We start from the raw sequence: 14,415 nt of genomic DNA on the forward strand, positions 1-14,415 counted from the left end.
CTCTGAGTTGATTGTGTGGATGTTCTGTGGAACATAAATTACTTAGATACGTCTTATTGTTAAATTATAAGCTTCTGGAATTTTGATTTGGTCGGGCTGGTGTGGGTTGTGACAATGACCACAGAGGGCGGTTACAGAAAATATGAGCAGAGTCTGAGTTGGGGACTGCTTGGACTTCTAGCGTCTTGATTTAATGTGTTGCAAGGAATGCGAGCAGAGTCCATAGTAAGAGAACTGCGAGATAGGCAGTCTCTTTATGAAACTTGCATGGCAGTGACCTGCCTTGGAGACTAGATGGATGGAAAGGTTGCTGCTGGGCTCAGACAGTAGCTAGCGGCAGCATGGGATAGAGATTGGGAACTTTGCGGGTGAGACACCTTGCTGACTGAAATGAAATTACACTGCTAATGCCATGTGGCTCTACGGTGCCAGCTAGCAAGGATTTGTGGTTATCCATAATATTTGTTGCAACAAGCACCTAATAGTCTTACCTAGCTGTGATGATTATCATCTACAAGGAAGACAAGAATGATACCATAGCATTTCAATAGTGGCATGAATACTTTGGCAAGAACCAGCTCTTTAATTGGACTTAAATCCCACTCAATAGAAGTGAATACCTGGAACTAGAAGCATAGTTAGCTACCCAAGACTAATAAAGTCATGGAACCTACCACGACCAAGTTATTAAACCAGCATAATTCCTACCTGCAAGTTAAATATATACCTTCACCTACAGATTTGTATACTCTCACACCTCATCAAAGAAACTCTTTTCGTAAAGGACAAGACCATTACAGATTCAGTTTTTTGAGCAACTATAAAAGTGTTTGAAAGGTGATGTAATATTCCGGGTTCCAACCAGGAGTGTATTGGGTTATAGTTTCTTGCTGTCCTCATTTCCTTTTGACTATTCATAAAGTTTTATTTGTTCATTTGAGATAATGTCTCCTGTATGTCAAGCTAGTCTGGAGTTAAGGCCTCATTGACAAACAAACAAAAAAAAAAATAAGGAAGAAAGAAAGTTTCCTACTATCACTTGCTAGAAAAATATTTTATTGGTTTATAGATACACACACACACAGGGGGGGGGGAGAGAGAGAGAGAGAGAGAGAGAGAGAGAGAGAGAGAGAGAGAGAGAGAGAGGAAAGAAAAAGAGCGAGAGAGAGAGGAAAGAGAAAGAAAGAGAGAAAGGGAGTCAGAGACAAAGACAGAGACAGAGAGAGATGTATGACACTCATTTCAAGAAATAACTAGCCTTAAAGTGACTCAGCTTCTCAGTTCTAAAATTATACAGGTGCTACAACACCTGTTGTTTGTTTGTTTGTTTGTTTGTTTGTGTGATAGACTAATACAGAGAATGAGACAGTTCCTCATCAGTTTCACTGTGCACATTTTGAATAAGCAAAGATGGTGCTCTTTATTTGAGAAGGGCTCTGTGTTCTGTGTTTCCTTGATTTTCTGTTTTGAGCTCCGTTACAGTTAATGCAATCTAGTAGAATTGGGACATTCCCTTCTTCCTAGTTTCTTTAGAAGAATTTGAGGGAAATAATATTAGTTTACTTTACATGTTTGGTACAACTTACCAGTGATGCTATGTAATTCTGGAATTTTATTTACTGAGTCTTTTTATTTTTGATTCATTCCTTTTCATCATTATATTTCTATGTGTATTGCCTACTTCTGGGTATGTTTACAGTGATTTTATTTATTCATTTATTCATTCATTCATTCATTCATTTATTCATTCATTTATTGACTTTGTCTCCTGTCTTCAGCCCTGCCCTCCTCTCCTAGCCCTTCTCTCAACCCCTTTGCCCCCATTACTCCCTCCAGTTCTCTGAGGAGAAGGGGGACCTCCTTTGCATATTTCTCCATCCTGATATATCAAGTTCCTGCAGGACTAAGTGCATCTTATCCCACTGAGGCCCAAGCAGGCAGGCCAGATAGGGGAAGGGAATCCAGTGGCAGGAACGAAGTTAACTCCATCTTAACTGTTGCTCAAGTGTTCTTACAGCAGCTTTCGTAGACACAGTCAGAAGGAACTCAACTACTGTTAATATTTGCATCTCTTTTCCCGTCTTACTTTACCAAAATGTTTTTCAGTTTTGTTACTTTTTCAGAATAAAAACTTTCAGGTCTGATGATGTCTGTCCTGCTATTCTTCCCTTGTTTGTCACTATGCTGACCTGTGGCTTTTCGTTTCTTCCTTTTTTCCCCCTCCTGATTGAGTTTAGTTGGTTAATCTTTTTATTTTATTTTATTTTATTTTATTTCCTTGGCACTTTTATAATTATTGTTTTCACTTTATGATTGAGAATTTTGGAAAATGTGTATTTTCATGGTTCTACATCTTCCTCTTAGTACTTTTATAAAGACCACTATGTTTTGTCATGATGTATTTTAATTAATTGATTTAAGAGATTTTGTAATTTCTACTTTGTTCCTTCTTACAATGGTTCATTTTTAAATTAGTCATTTAATTTCTATTTTTTAATTTTTCAATATTCATTCTCATTTATATAGGGAAATATATATTATCCTCTAGCAGTCTATATAATTTCCATCACCTTAAATACATTAAACTTGTTTAAAATACTGACTGTCTACTTGGATAATGTTTCATTTATGTTATTTAAAACACGCACTCTGTTCCTACAGACTAGTATACCTTATGTGTCCATTATTCTTTTATTTATAGTTTGTTCAGGCCCTACCTTTTCTTAATGATCTTATATCTGTCATATCAGTTACTGAAAATAAGATGCTCAACATTAAACTATTATTTTATTGCTGTGCATATCATCTTTCAGTTATGTCAAATTTGCTTCATGTATTTTAGGTCTCCACTATAACAGTGTGTATGTTTATAATCCTTGTAGTCTCTTTCTGTTCAGAAACCTCATCAAAATATAACTTCCTCTAGGTACATTTAGATTTTTATATTATATTCTACTTCATTTAAAACGAATATAGTCAGTGTAGCTTTTTGGGTTAATGCATGAATGAAATAATTTTACTTTTGTTCTCTGCATATTTACATTAAATTGAGTCCACTGTAGTAGGCAATCAAACATAACATGGATTTTTTTTAAATTTAGCCTGTGGTCTCTGTTTCAGAGAAAAGAGATTGGCTCATTTAATTTTAACATAACCAAGAATAAAGAATTCGCCTCTCCCGTATAGAATTTGCTATTTTACTCCTGAGCACTCCAGAGGCCTCCAGACCTACAAAGGAGATTTTGCAGCCCATGCTTATTGCTGCTTTATTTGCTATGGAAGGAAATTAGAATAAACTCAGCTGCCCATCACCAACTGAAATAACAATGAAAACACACACAATTATTCAAGTGTACATACATACACTATAAAGGTCTAAAGCAAAAGAAACAAAAAATATTCATGAAAAATGAGTGGCCTAGAATATATAATATTAAGGGAGGTCACAGAACAGTATAAATTAAAAAATGAATGTTTTCTCTTATATGAAGAATCTAGGCAATAATACATGTAAATAGGTATACATGCATATGGGTTCAAGATAATGTGCAGAAATATAAGAAAAGCTAAATATTAGGGGATGAGGAAACACTTTAAGCAAATAATACCCATGAGTTATGAAAGAGGACATAAAGCTAATTGTTTTTCTAGCTCTACTTATGTCATGGAATTTTGAGGTTTGTCAGTACCTGAACGTGTAAGAACAACTTTGATAGCGAAAGTGTGAAATACCCATGACTTCAGATCACTGTTGAGTTCATTAAAATGAATAGATTTTGAATTTGGTTACTTTTGGTGTGTGGAACTTTCATTTCTATTTTTAATATTAAAGAATATTACCAAAAAAACCCTCTTGACAGAGATCAGCAAACAGTCTGTCATTTTAGAGGCTATAACAATGTGTGTGTGCGTGTGTGTGTGTGTGTGTGTGTGTGTGTATCAACTATGTATTCACTTAACAATTACTATATTTTCAGTAGCTATACAATAAAAGTTTTAAAGCTAAATATATACAATTACATAATTGTATAATAATTAGAATAATAACTAAATCACCTGAATTTCTATACAACTTAATAAAGTGAATGAGCTTGCATGCTGCAATAAAAGGTGAGTTCATGCCCTGTTATGTCTAGAAGATATTGCTTCTGTGTTCTTATCCACCACGTCTGGTTCTTTCCATCTTTCTCACCCACTTCCACAATGATCCCTGAGCCTTAGTAGAAGCAGTCCTGATGCAGGTATTCTATTTAGGTCTGGGAATTCCAGTCACTTATTCTCTGTTCTTTGGCTAGTTGTGGATGTCTGTGATCACCATCTACTTTAAATAGCAGTGAATATCATGGGAATTGAGAGATGCTCCAATCTATGGGCATAACCAGACTTCATTAGGAGGCCGTAGTGGTCATTATCTTATTGAGCAGCTATTGCTTTTCATTACCAAACACTGAGCTGTAAAAAATAGTGATGTCAAATCATATATTACAATAAGCAATAAGTTAATATAGAAAACCAGTGAGCAGAATTAGTGATCATTTCGGGTTGACAAATGAAGGTTTGAATGGCTGTTAGTTACATGAGCAATCTGAGTGGAATATAACAAATTCAATTAAGATTTATTGGTAGGATGGTAAACCTAGTTTTTTTTTTACCTAAAGTACTCATTTTTATCAGAAAGTAATGAATTTATAAAACATATATATATATATATATATATGGCACTCTTTTACTTATATTATCACTGCACCTAAATTGAATTATCATAGCCCCTTGGGGTAATAAGTATTATATTCACTTTACAGTGGATAAATTGAGTTTAAGGTATTTACAAACTGTGCATGATCATAGCATGATGCAATTTTCACATGGATTGGGAAGTAATGTACAGGTATGATGTCTATATTATAAAATATTTAATGTGTTTTACATGAATTTTCCTAAAACTCATTTTAAAATTGACATTTTCAAAAAAGTGGGGAGGTAAAATCAACATGGAGAAGTTGAAGTTCTAGTTGTGTGTAACCGGGTTTTAGTTAATTAGATACTGTGGAAGCCCAAGTGTGGTGGCTTCCGGCTGCAATAGCAGCACTTATGAGTCTAAAGCAGGAGCATCCGGACGTGTGTAATGAGTTCTGGAATAGTCTAGGCTGTTGTATATGAGTCAATCTCAAAATAAAAGACAAAAAGTCTAGAATATTTCTACATTAATATTTAATTATTGTCTTTCTTGACTTATGAGGTCTTTACAGAGATTAAAGGTAAAGCGTTAACGTCAAGACATGAATAGCCCACTCACAACGTTATTAGCAGAATAGTTACAAAACCAATCTGGACTTTGTTGTTTAATTATGGTAATGCAACTGTCATTTTTTTAAGTTTTAAAAAGAATTAAAATAAAAAGTCCAAAAGATAAAATAACTTAAAAATCTGTTAATCGGGTACAGAAAAGAAAGGTATAATCACTGGGAAAATGTTTGAACAGTTATGGTGCCACATGTAAGTAGATACAACAATAAACCATCGAAGACAGCCACTCCATGGGGAGAACAATTCATTAAAAACTGCAGGGCTGCCTCAGACAGTAGGACACAGCAGCACTTGGAAATACGTGTTAGGCTTCATATAAATATTTGGCAGGGGCGGCTGTGCTGTTTAGGGTGGAACAGCCAGGTGGTTCATGTGGGAGCTCTTTAGACACAAGACACACTCAAAGTTGTGGCTTACAGCTTTCAGTCTGACATAAAGAGCTTTGAGTTTCTGTTTCCTGGCATTGCCATCATCACTGACACTATGGTGACCTAACAGCATATAAGCAGAATCTAGAGTTCATAGCCACCCTGGGCTATTTAGAGAATTATATGTTACCATGGACTACATAAGAGCATTTAAGAAAACCAATTGTCATAATCTATCATCCCTTCTTCATTCAAAATTTTTGGAGGTAGCCCAGGGCTTTCAAGCATTGAAATGAAAGTATTTTGACTACATATTACCTTAACTGTAGCCTATTAAAATATCAAGCAGATTATTATACATTAATTATATTTCATATTTCATGTTATATTTCATGAAATGTTATTTTATATGTCATTAAATGAGAAACAGGATGAGGTCAGTGAAATAAACTGAAGTCATTATTTGCATTTATTATTTTGGGTTGAGGAGTCTCTATAAGCCTTCTAATAAATACCAAGAAGAGGTAACCAAATAATGGAGTAAGGACCCCACAATTTAACAAACGTAGAAAAATTACAGGCTCAAGAAATCAAAGGAGACCTCAGAAGATGGAAAATTTTCCCATGCTCGTGGATTGGTAGGATAAACATAGGGAAAATGGCCATCTTACAAAAGTAGTCTACAGATTCAATGCAATCTCCTTCCAAACTCCAACACAACTTTTCACAAACATAGAAAGGGTAATTCCTAATTATCATATGGAAAAAAAAGCCAGGATAGCCAAAATAATTCTCAACAATAAAAGAACTTCTGAGAGAATCACTATCACTATCCCTGACCTTAACTGTACTACAGAGCGATAGTGATAAAGACTGCATGGTATCAGTACAGAGATACCATGGCGGATAGATCAATGGATCATAGATCAGTTTTTTTCTCCTTTAATATGTGCTTATCCTACACTTTCCAACGATGACAATCTGTGGTAGTTTGAATGAGAATGGCCACCATAGGCTCATAGGGAGTGGTACTATTAGAGGCGTGGCTTGCTGAAAGAGGTGCGGCTTTGTTGGAGGAAGTGAGTTACTGGGGGCTGGATATCAGATCTCAGGTGCTCAAGCTGGGCACAGTGTGGCTGGTAGTCTCTTCCTGTTGTCTGTGGGTCCAGATGTAGATCTCTGCCTCTCTTCAGCACCTATCTGCCTGCATGCTGCTGTACTTCCTGCCATGGTGATAATGGACTAAACATCCGAACCGTAAACCAGTCCCACTTAAATGTTTTCCTTTATAAAAGATTCTGCCTGCCAAGGACCAACCTTAACTAGGTTCAGGTTCTGAAAGAAGGGGTGTTTGGGAACAGCAAAAACAAATGACTCCAAGTCCAAGCTGGTAGCCCGTGTTCTGCTAAGATGGCTTTCCAGACTGCTCGCCTGCTCGCTCTCTCTCTCTCTCTCTCTCTCTCTCTCTCTCTCTCTCTCTCTCTCTCTCTCTCTCTCTCTGTGTGTGTGTGTGTGTGTGTGTGTGTATGTGTGTGTTCTGTTCTGCTGTGCTCTAGAGAGCTTGTTCTTGGTATTCTAAAATCTCTGTAGTTGAGACAGCTAACTTTCTGCCTAAGAGAGCTCTCCCTCCTAGTAAAAATTCTAAAAGCTCTCTTGGATAGCTCATGTATTTTCTGGCCAAAGTCAGATAAACTGCTACAAAATAATCTCAGATCTTCTGACAATGTCAAAAATCCTGTTAGAAAAACTCTAAAAGAGATTCGTGAGTTTTTAATCAAATCAAAAGGCCCGGAAATATTCCAAAAGAGCTGTGTTCCCACTTCAGATAGCCTTCTCTGGATAGCTGCTAGAAAACGTCCTAAAAGGGCTGTGTCAGCTCTCTAAGTAACTCTTGGAATTGTGATCCTGATCAAGTCAGAAATAGTTAGAAAAAAAAATTCTAAGAGAGCTTTGAAAAAATTCTAAAAGAGCTGTGTTTTATTTTCTTGGATTTTTCTGACTAAAAATCAGAAGTCCCATTATAAAAAAAAAAAAAAAAATTCTTGAAGAGCTGTGTTCAATATCCAGACAGTTCTGCTCTCACTAAAAAAAAAAAAAAAAATCTGAAAAGGAGCTGCTGTCACTTTCTATTAACTCATCATCTTATGCAGACCCAAAGCAGTCACGTTTATTAACATATCATTTCAGTTATTTATTACAGGTTTGCATCTGAATATCCTATAAGTTATCGTCCTGTTACCCCAGCTCCTTGATTCTTAGGAGACAGCGAACACTTTTTTCAACATTGCAGAAGTATTCAGATATCAGATATCTGCCTGCCTCTGTTAAGCACAGACGATAAGATGGCTAAGCAGGACCCCACCCTGGAATTTCCACTCCAGCCATGGCCTGGCCTGGATTTGCAGTGTCTCGGACTGATCTTGACCCCAGGAATCGGCCTACATTTGTATCTGCCTGTCTTTTGTATCTTTCTGACAGGGTGGCTCACAGTGTAGCTGCCTCTGCTCCTTTAGATCTGTGAGGCTCCTTATACAATTTATATATTGCATCCTTATATTTTTGCATACTTGAGAAATTATACATTTTTGAACTCATGTTTTTAGAGTCCTTTTACAGAACCTTAAGGGTGGTCCTGAAAGTCCCAGCCTTTATCATTTTGCTGAGATATAGACACAACTTTGCCTCCCAGTTTCTTGCTGTCTCTAATTATCATGGAGTCATTAACTTAAACAAGGAGGACATTCCTTGATGGAGGAACATAAAATATGTACATTATTATTCAAACAAGCCTTATACACACAGCAGCCATCAATACTCATGGAAGCCCTTGCCTGCTGGCCCTGTCCCAGAGGCAAGAACCATGTTACTCTGTCCTTATTGAGGCCATGCCAGCTGCCATCAAATTCTCTCTACACTGCAATAGAAACGCTAAAACATACTCTTTTCCCTATCACTGACCCTGAGTACTTTGGAAAAAAAAATGTTGGAGAATGAACTAAGATAAGTACTTTAAGTTTGGAATAAGCAAGTTTATTAAATATGAAGTAAGTATCCATAAGAGAAAAAGAAAAAAGTGGATAGAATTACACAAATGAAATGATCAAGTCTGGTGCTTACATCTACCAGAGAAACGGAGCAAACTGTTAGGGCAGTCAGTTGATGTTTTAAATGGAGAGATATCTGGGTAGAGCAGATATAATTCTCTTTGTGTACTGGCTTTGAGCTTCCCATTTCCATATCAGGCACTGGTAGGCCAGGAGACAAACAATAGCCGCTAGCCTTAGTCAGAATAGGTTCACCTTCTAGGTGTTCTCAAGGGCACAGGTTTTTAAAGTCCTTAGTTGTTTTCTGTTTTCTTTCCTTCCTGTTACAGTGTTTCCAGACTACTTCAGAACAAGGAGTCTTGGGGACACTTTAGAAAAGTATTCGCAACCCTAAGAAAATAAGGCCTGTCCTGTCATCAGAGTTAGTTCTCAAAAAATACAAATTTACCAAAAGAAATATTTTTAAAAATACCCTCTGTATGTTCCATTGTACCCCACCGGACACATCCCATACTTTCTCTTCATGGTTAATGTGTTAGATTTCAACTACTTAATTATACAGTGTGAGCACGTCATTATATTACTTTGCTCTTCAAAATGACATGTGGTAGAGGTATATTTACTCACCATTACTTCTACATGTATGTACATTTTCCACTTATTATTTGTTTGTTCATTTATTCACTTTACATCCCAATCCCAACCAAAGCTCCCACTCCCAGCTCACTCCTCAATTAGTCCCTCTGTCTCTTGTCCTCTTCTCTTTTGAGAAGGGGAAGGTCACACCTCGGTGCCAACCCACCCTGGCACATCAAGTCACTGCAGGACTAGGCACATTTTTTACCACTGAGTCACAGAATCCATAGGCAGCCTACATTCAGAGACAGTTCCTGCTCCAATTTTGGGCAGACCCTTATGAGGACCAAGTTGTATCTCTGCCACAAGTGTGTAGGGGGGCATGGTCCAGCTATTTGGTTGGTAGTTCAGTCCCTAGGACTCTTCAATGGTTCAGGTTGGTTGACTCTGTTGGTCTTGTGGAGTCCCTATCCCCTACATGTCCCTCACTCTTTTTCCCAACTCTTCCACAGACTTCCTAATCCCTTTCTAATGTTTGGTTTTGATCTCTGTATCTGTATCAGGAAAGCTGCTGGGTGGAGCCTCTCAGAAGACAGTTGTACTAAGCTCCTGATTGCAAGCATAGCAAACGATCATTAATAGTGTCAGCAATTGGTTCTTACACATGGTATGGGTCTCAAGTTGGGTCAGCCATGGGTTGGTCATTCCCCAACTCTCTGGTTCATCTTTGTCCCTGCACTTCTTATACACAGGACAACGTTTGGGTCGTGTGCTTTGTAGGTGGGTTGGAGTCCTTGACCATCCACTGGGGATCCTGCCTGGCTCCTGGGGGTACTTACTACAGACTTCCTATCCTCCACTACCAGAAGTCTGAGTTAGAGTCACCCGCCTAGACTCCTTCCAGCTTCCTTCATTCCCAGGTCTCTGGCAACCCCTACAGATGCCATGATCTCTGCTTACCACCAATTTTCATTCACTCTCCTGGTCCTTTCTCCCAGGCTTCCCTTATACCTGATCTTCTCACTCTATTCCCCTCACCATCCCCTCTCCATTCAATTCCCTACCTCCATCCACCTCATATGACTATTTTTTGCCCCGTTCTAAGAGAGATTCAAGCATCCCCCCCTTGAACCTTCTATATCTATAATTTTTTTCAAACCCTATTTTTAATCATGGTTCTTAAAGCTTTAGCCTTCCTCGTAGACTACCACCTACTAGAGGTAGTGGGGAAAAAAGAATATATGGGAACTGTTTAAAAAGATTTTTGAAGCAACTTCCCTCTGTTTTGTCTGGAAATTTGAAGTTCTCTTCACAGGGCAGCAGCAGCAGCAGCAGCTCCATCCACTCACAAACACATACACCAGCAGTCTGGTTCAGTAGAGTTGGAACAGCAAACAGGAATCAGCAATGTTGGCACTACCTAGCAGAGTCAGTCAGGCCTTGGCCAAGGTATGGGTCAAATGTAGGAACCAGGAGGAATGCCAGAAGTTCTCAGCTGTGCCTCTATCAGAGAAGTGAAGATCAAGAAAGATATGAGACCAACAAGCTCAGCCCCCCTCACTGTCCATGGAGTTCTATTTATGTCTCTCTAAACATTATATGTCCTTCACAGTTCTTGCCTTAGCACATGTCTTGCCTTACCATGTATGTCTGTCTCAGATGACATTACTCTGACAATCAGCCTGAGTCTGTAGAAGAAGCAAGAAACTAGAGCACATGACCAGAAATATTTTTGACCATTTTTTTCCAAAGAGGAATCCCTACAAATGCAGCTCAACTATGCAACGTAAGGCAGACCAATACATTCCTGTCATTAACAAAGAATCTTTCATCACATGTCCTTCCACATGTTTGCTTTAGCAGAACATCCTATCGCCTATGTCTCCTTCAATGAAATGTTCCTTCACATGTTTGTTCCAGCAAACACCACCCAACCAACTTCCCAAGGAACCCTTAGGTTTCTATTTCAACCCTCTTTACGATTTATCTTCATTGGGTCTCTGGGTTGTATTTTGTGTATCCTATATTTTATGGCTAATAGCCACTTTTAAGCGAGTAAAGACCCTGTAGGATGTTTTGGGTCTGGGTAACTTCACTCAGGATAATCTTTTCTAGTTCTATCTATTTGCCTGAAAAATGTCATGGTATCAATGGTGTGGTTTCTTTTTAATTGTTTTATTTACAGTCCAAAGGTTGTCCTGCTTCCTGATCCTCCCACCAAGAGTTCTTCACTAACCCCCTACCCCTTGGCCTCCAAGAGTGTTCTCCCCCAGCCACCTAGCACACACACACACACACACACACACACACACACACACACACACACACACACACACATACACACACACCTGCATCCCCCTTCCCTGGGACATCAAGTCTCTACAGGAGGCTACACAAGGCAATACCCTACTACATATGTGCTGGGGACCTCAGACAAGCCCATGTATGTTTTTTGGTTGGTGACTTAGTTTAGTTTCTGGGAGTTCCCTGGGGTCCAGTTTAGTTGATAACTGTTGGTTTTCCTACAGGGTTGCTATCTCCTTCAGCTCCTTCAATCCTTTCCCTAACTCTTCCATAGGGGTCTCCGGCCTCAGTGCAATTGTTGGCTGTAAATATCTGCATTTGTCTCACTTGGTTGCTAGTACAGTCTCTCAGGGGATAGCCATGCTAGGCTCCTGTCACAAACACAACATGGTGTCAGTAATAGTGTCAGTGTATGGGATGGATCCCAAGTTGGGCCAGTCACTAAATGACCTTCCCTTCAATCTCTGTTCCAGTTTGTCCCCTGCATTTCTTTTAGACAAGAACAATAGTGGCTCAAAATGTTTGAAAATAGGCTGGTGAATGTATTTTTAAAAATGCTTGCTATCCCTTCTTGAAAGCTCGACTCATGGTCTGTCAACCTCTTGTGGCTAGCTGCACTAGCTTCTAATGACCATTCCAGTCTTACTCAACTCCCATAGCTAGGTAACACTTTTCTGAGACTCTGGATATATTCCAAGAAGAGCTGCTGACATGGTGCCAGCTGGCATTTTCCCAAGACCACCACCCATTCCTCTGGCTGGCTTTGCTAAGCCACTCAGCAATCGTCCCTCCTGAGAATGCTTGACTGCTCACATTCCGTCAATCATCCACCCCTGCCACTGAGACCTTTGTTGCTTGCACCTTCTCTTTTGCCTGCCTGAATCATGGCAAATGGAAAAACACCAGAAAATCTTAATATTTAAAATCAGCCTGGGAAAAGATCTTTACCAATCCTACATCTGATAGAGGGCTAATATCCAATATATACAAAGAACTCAAGAAGTTAGACTCCAGAGAATCAAATAACCCTATTAAAAATTGGGTACAGAGCTAAACAAAGAATTCTCAGCTGTGGAATATCAAATGGCCACGAAGCGCCTTAAGAAATGTTCAACGTTCTTTAGCCCTCAGGGAAATGCAAATCAAAGCAACCCTGAGATTCCACCTCACACCAGTCAGAATGGCTAAGGACAACAGATGACAGCAGATGCTGGTAAGGATATGGAGAAAGAGAAATACTCCTCCATTGTTGGTGGGATTGCAAGCTGGTACAACCACTCTGGAAATCAGTCTGGAGGTTCCTCAGAAAATTGGACATAGTACTACCTGTGGACCCACCTATACCACTCCAAGGCATATACCCAAATGATGCTCCATTATATAACAAGGACACATGCTCCACCATGTTCATAGCAGCCTTATTTATAATAGCCAGAAGCTGGAAAGAACCAGATGTCCTTCCACAGAGGAATGAATACAGTAAATGTTGTACATCTACACAATGGAGTACTACTCAGCCATTAAAAAGAATTACTTCATGAAATTCATAGGCAAATAGATGGAACTAGAAAATATCATTCTAAGTAATCACAAATCATACAATCACAAAAATACACACATGTTATGCACTTACTTATAAGTGGTTATTAGTCCAAAAACTTGGGTTACCCAAGATACAATCCACAAATCACATGAAGTTCAAGAAGAAGATGACCAATGTGCAGATGCTTCAGTCCTTCTTAAAAGGGGGAACTAAAATATTCATAGGAGGAGATATGGAGACAAAGTTTGGAGTAGAGACTGAAGAAATGGTCATTCAGAGCCTGCCCTACCTGGGGATAGAGCCCATATACATATAGCCACCAAACCTAGACAATATTGCTGATGCCAAGAAGTGCATGCTGACAGGAGCTTGATATAGCTGTCTCCTGAGAGGCTCTGCCATAGCATGACAAATACAGAAGCAAATGCTGGAAGCCAACCATTGAACTGATTACCAGGTTCCCATTGGAGGAGTTAGAGAAAGAATTAAAACAGCTAAATAGGTTTGCAACCCCATAAGAACAATAATACCAACCAACCAGAGCTCCCAGGGACCAAACCACTACCCAAAGAGTATACATGAACAGGCATATTGCTCCAGTTGCATATGTAGCAGAGAATAGCCTTTTTGCGCACCAATGGGAGGAGAAGCCCTTGATCCTGCCAAGGTTTGACTCCCCAGTGTAGGGAGTGGGGAGGCGGGAAGGGGTTGGTGGTCAGGGAGGGCGAACACCCTCACAGAAGAAGGGGAAGAGGGAAGGGATATGGGGTTTATAGACAGGAAGCCAGGAAATGGGATAGTATTTGAAATGTAAATTTAAAAATGTCCAATAAATAAATCTCAGGGGCTGAAGATACCATAGAGCAGTGAACAAAATCAGTCAGATCTCACAACTGCCAGACTCAGCATCTAGTGTCCTAAAAACATCAGCTGTTCTATGTTGAAATTCTTCCAGTGGTGGAGGCCACTATGGAATCTAATAGTTCCCAGGTCTACCGAGTCTCACTACAGAGTCTACATCCCAGGTCTCCCTCCACAGCCTGGCCAAAAAGCCCTTCTCTATTTTTCTCTCCTCTTCTTCCTCCTGGGACCTGGAAAACCTGCTTCATCCTTCTCCCAGCAATTGGCTTCTGCCATCTTTACTGATCAATTAAAATGGGGAGAAGGTTCCCATGGAAGCACTTGAGTATGTGATCTAATCCTTCTCAGGGCAGTTCCTCTTGAGGAAGCAGAATTAGCATCAACATGCAAACAGTACCAGGGTAATCCGCAG

The 14,415-nt window shown here is 39.2% G+C and overlaps 1 long non-coding RNA gene across 3 annotated transcripts in view; it reads right to left on the reverse strand.

Moving 5' to 3' along the window:
* Positions 1-14,415, reverse strand: part of LOC148001449 (uncharacterized) — a 195,627-nt gene that overhangs the window by 140,653 nt on the left and 40,559 nt on the right. Inside the window, exon 6 of one of the 3 annotated variants that reach the window (XR_015637137.1) lies at positions 8,683-10,798. The exons of the other annotated variants lie outside the window; for them this stretch is intronic. This is a non-coding gene — a long non-coding RNA (uncharacterized LOC148001449). Of the gene's footprint in view, positions 1-8,682; positions 10,799-14,415 lie in introns of those variants that run through there. 3 annotated transcript variants of the gene reach the window in all.

This window comes from Rattus norvegicus, chromosome 14 (genome assembly GCF_021556685.1).
Source record: "Rattus norvegicus strain SHRSP/BbbUtx chromosome 14, alternate assembly SHRSP_T2T, whole genome shotgun sequence".
NCBI lineage: Eukaryota > Metazoa > Chordata > Mammalia > Rodentia > Muridae > Rattus > Rattus norvegicus.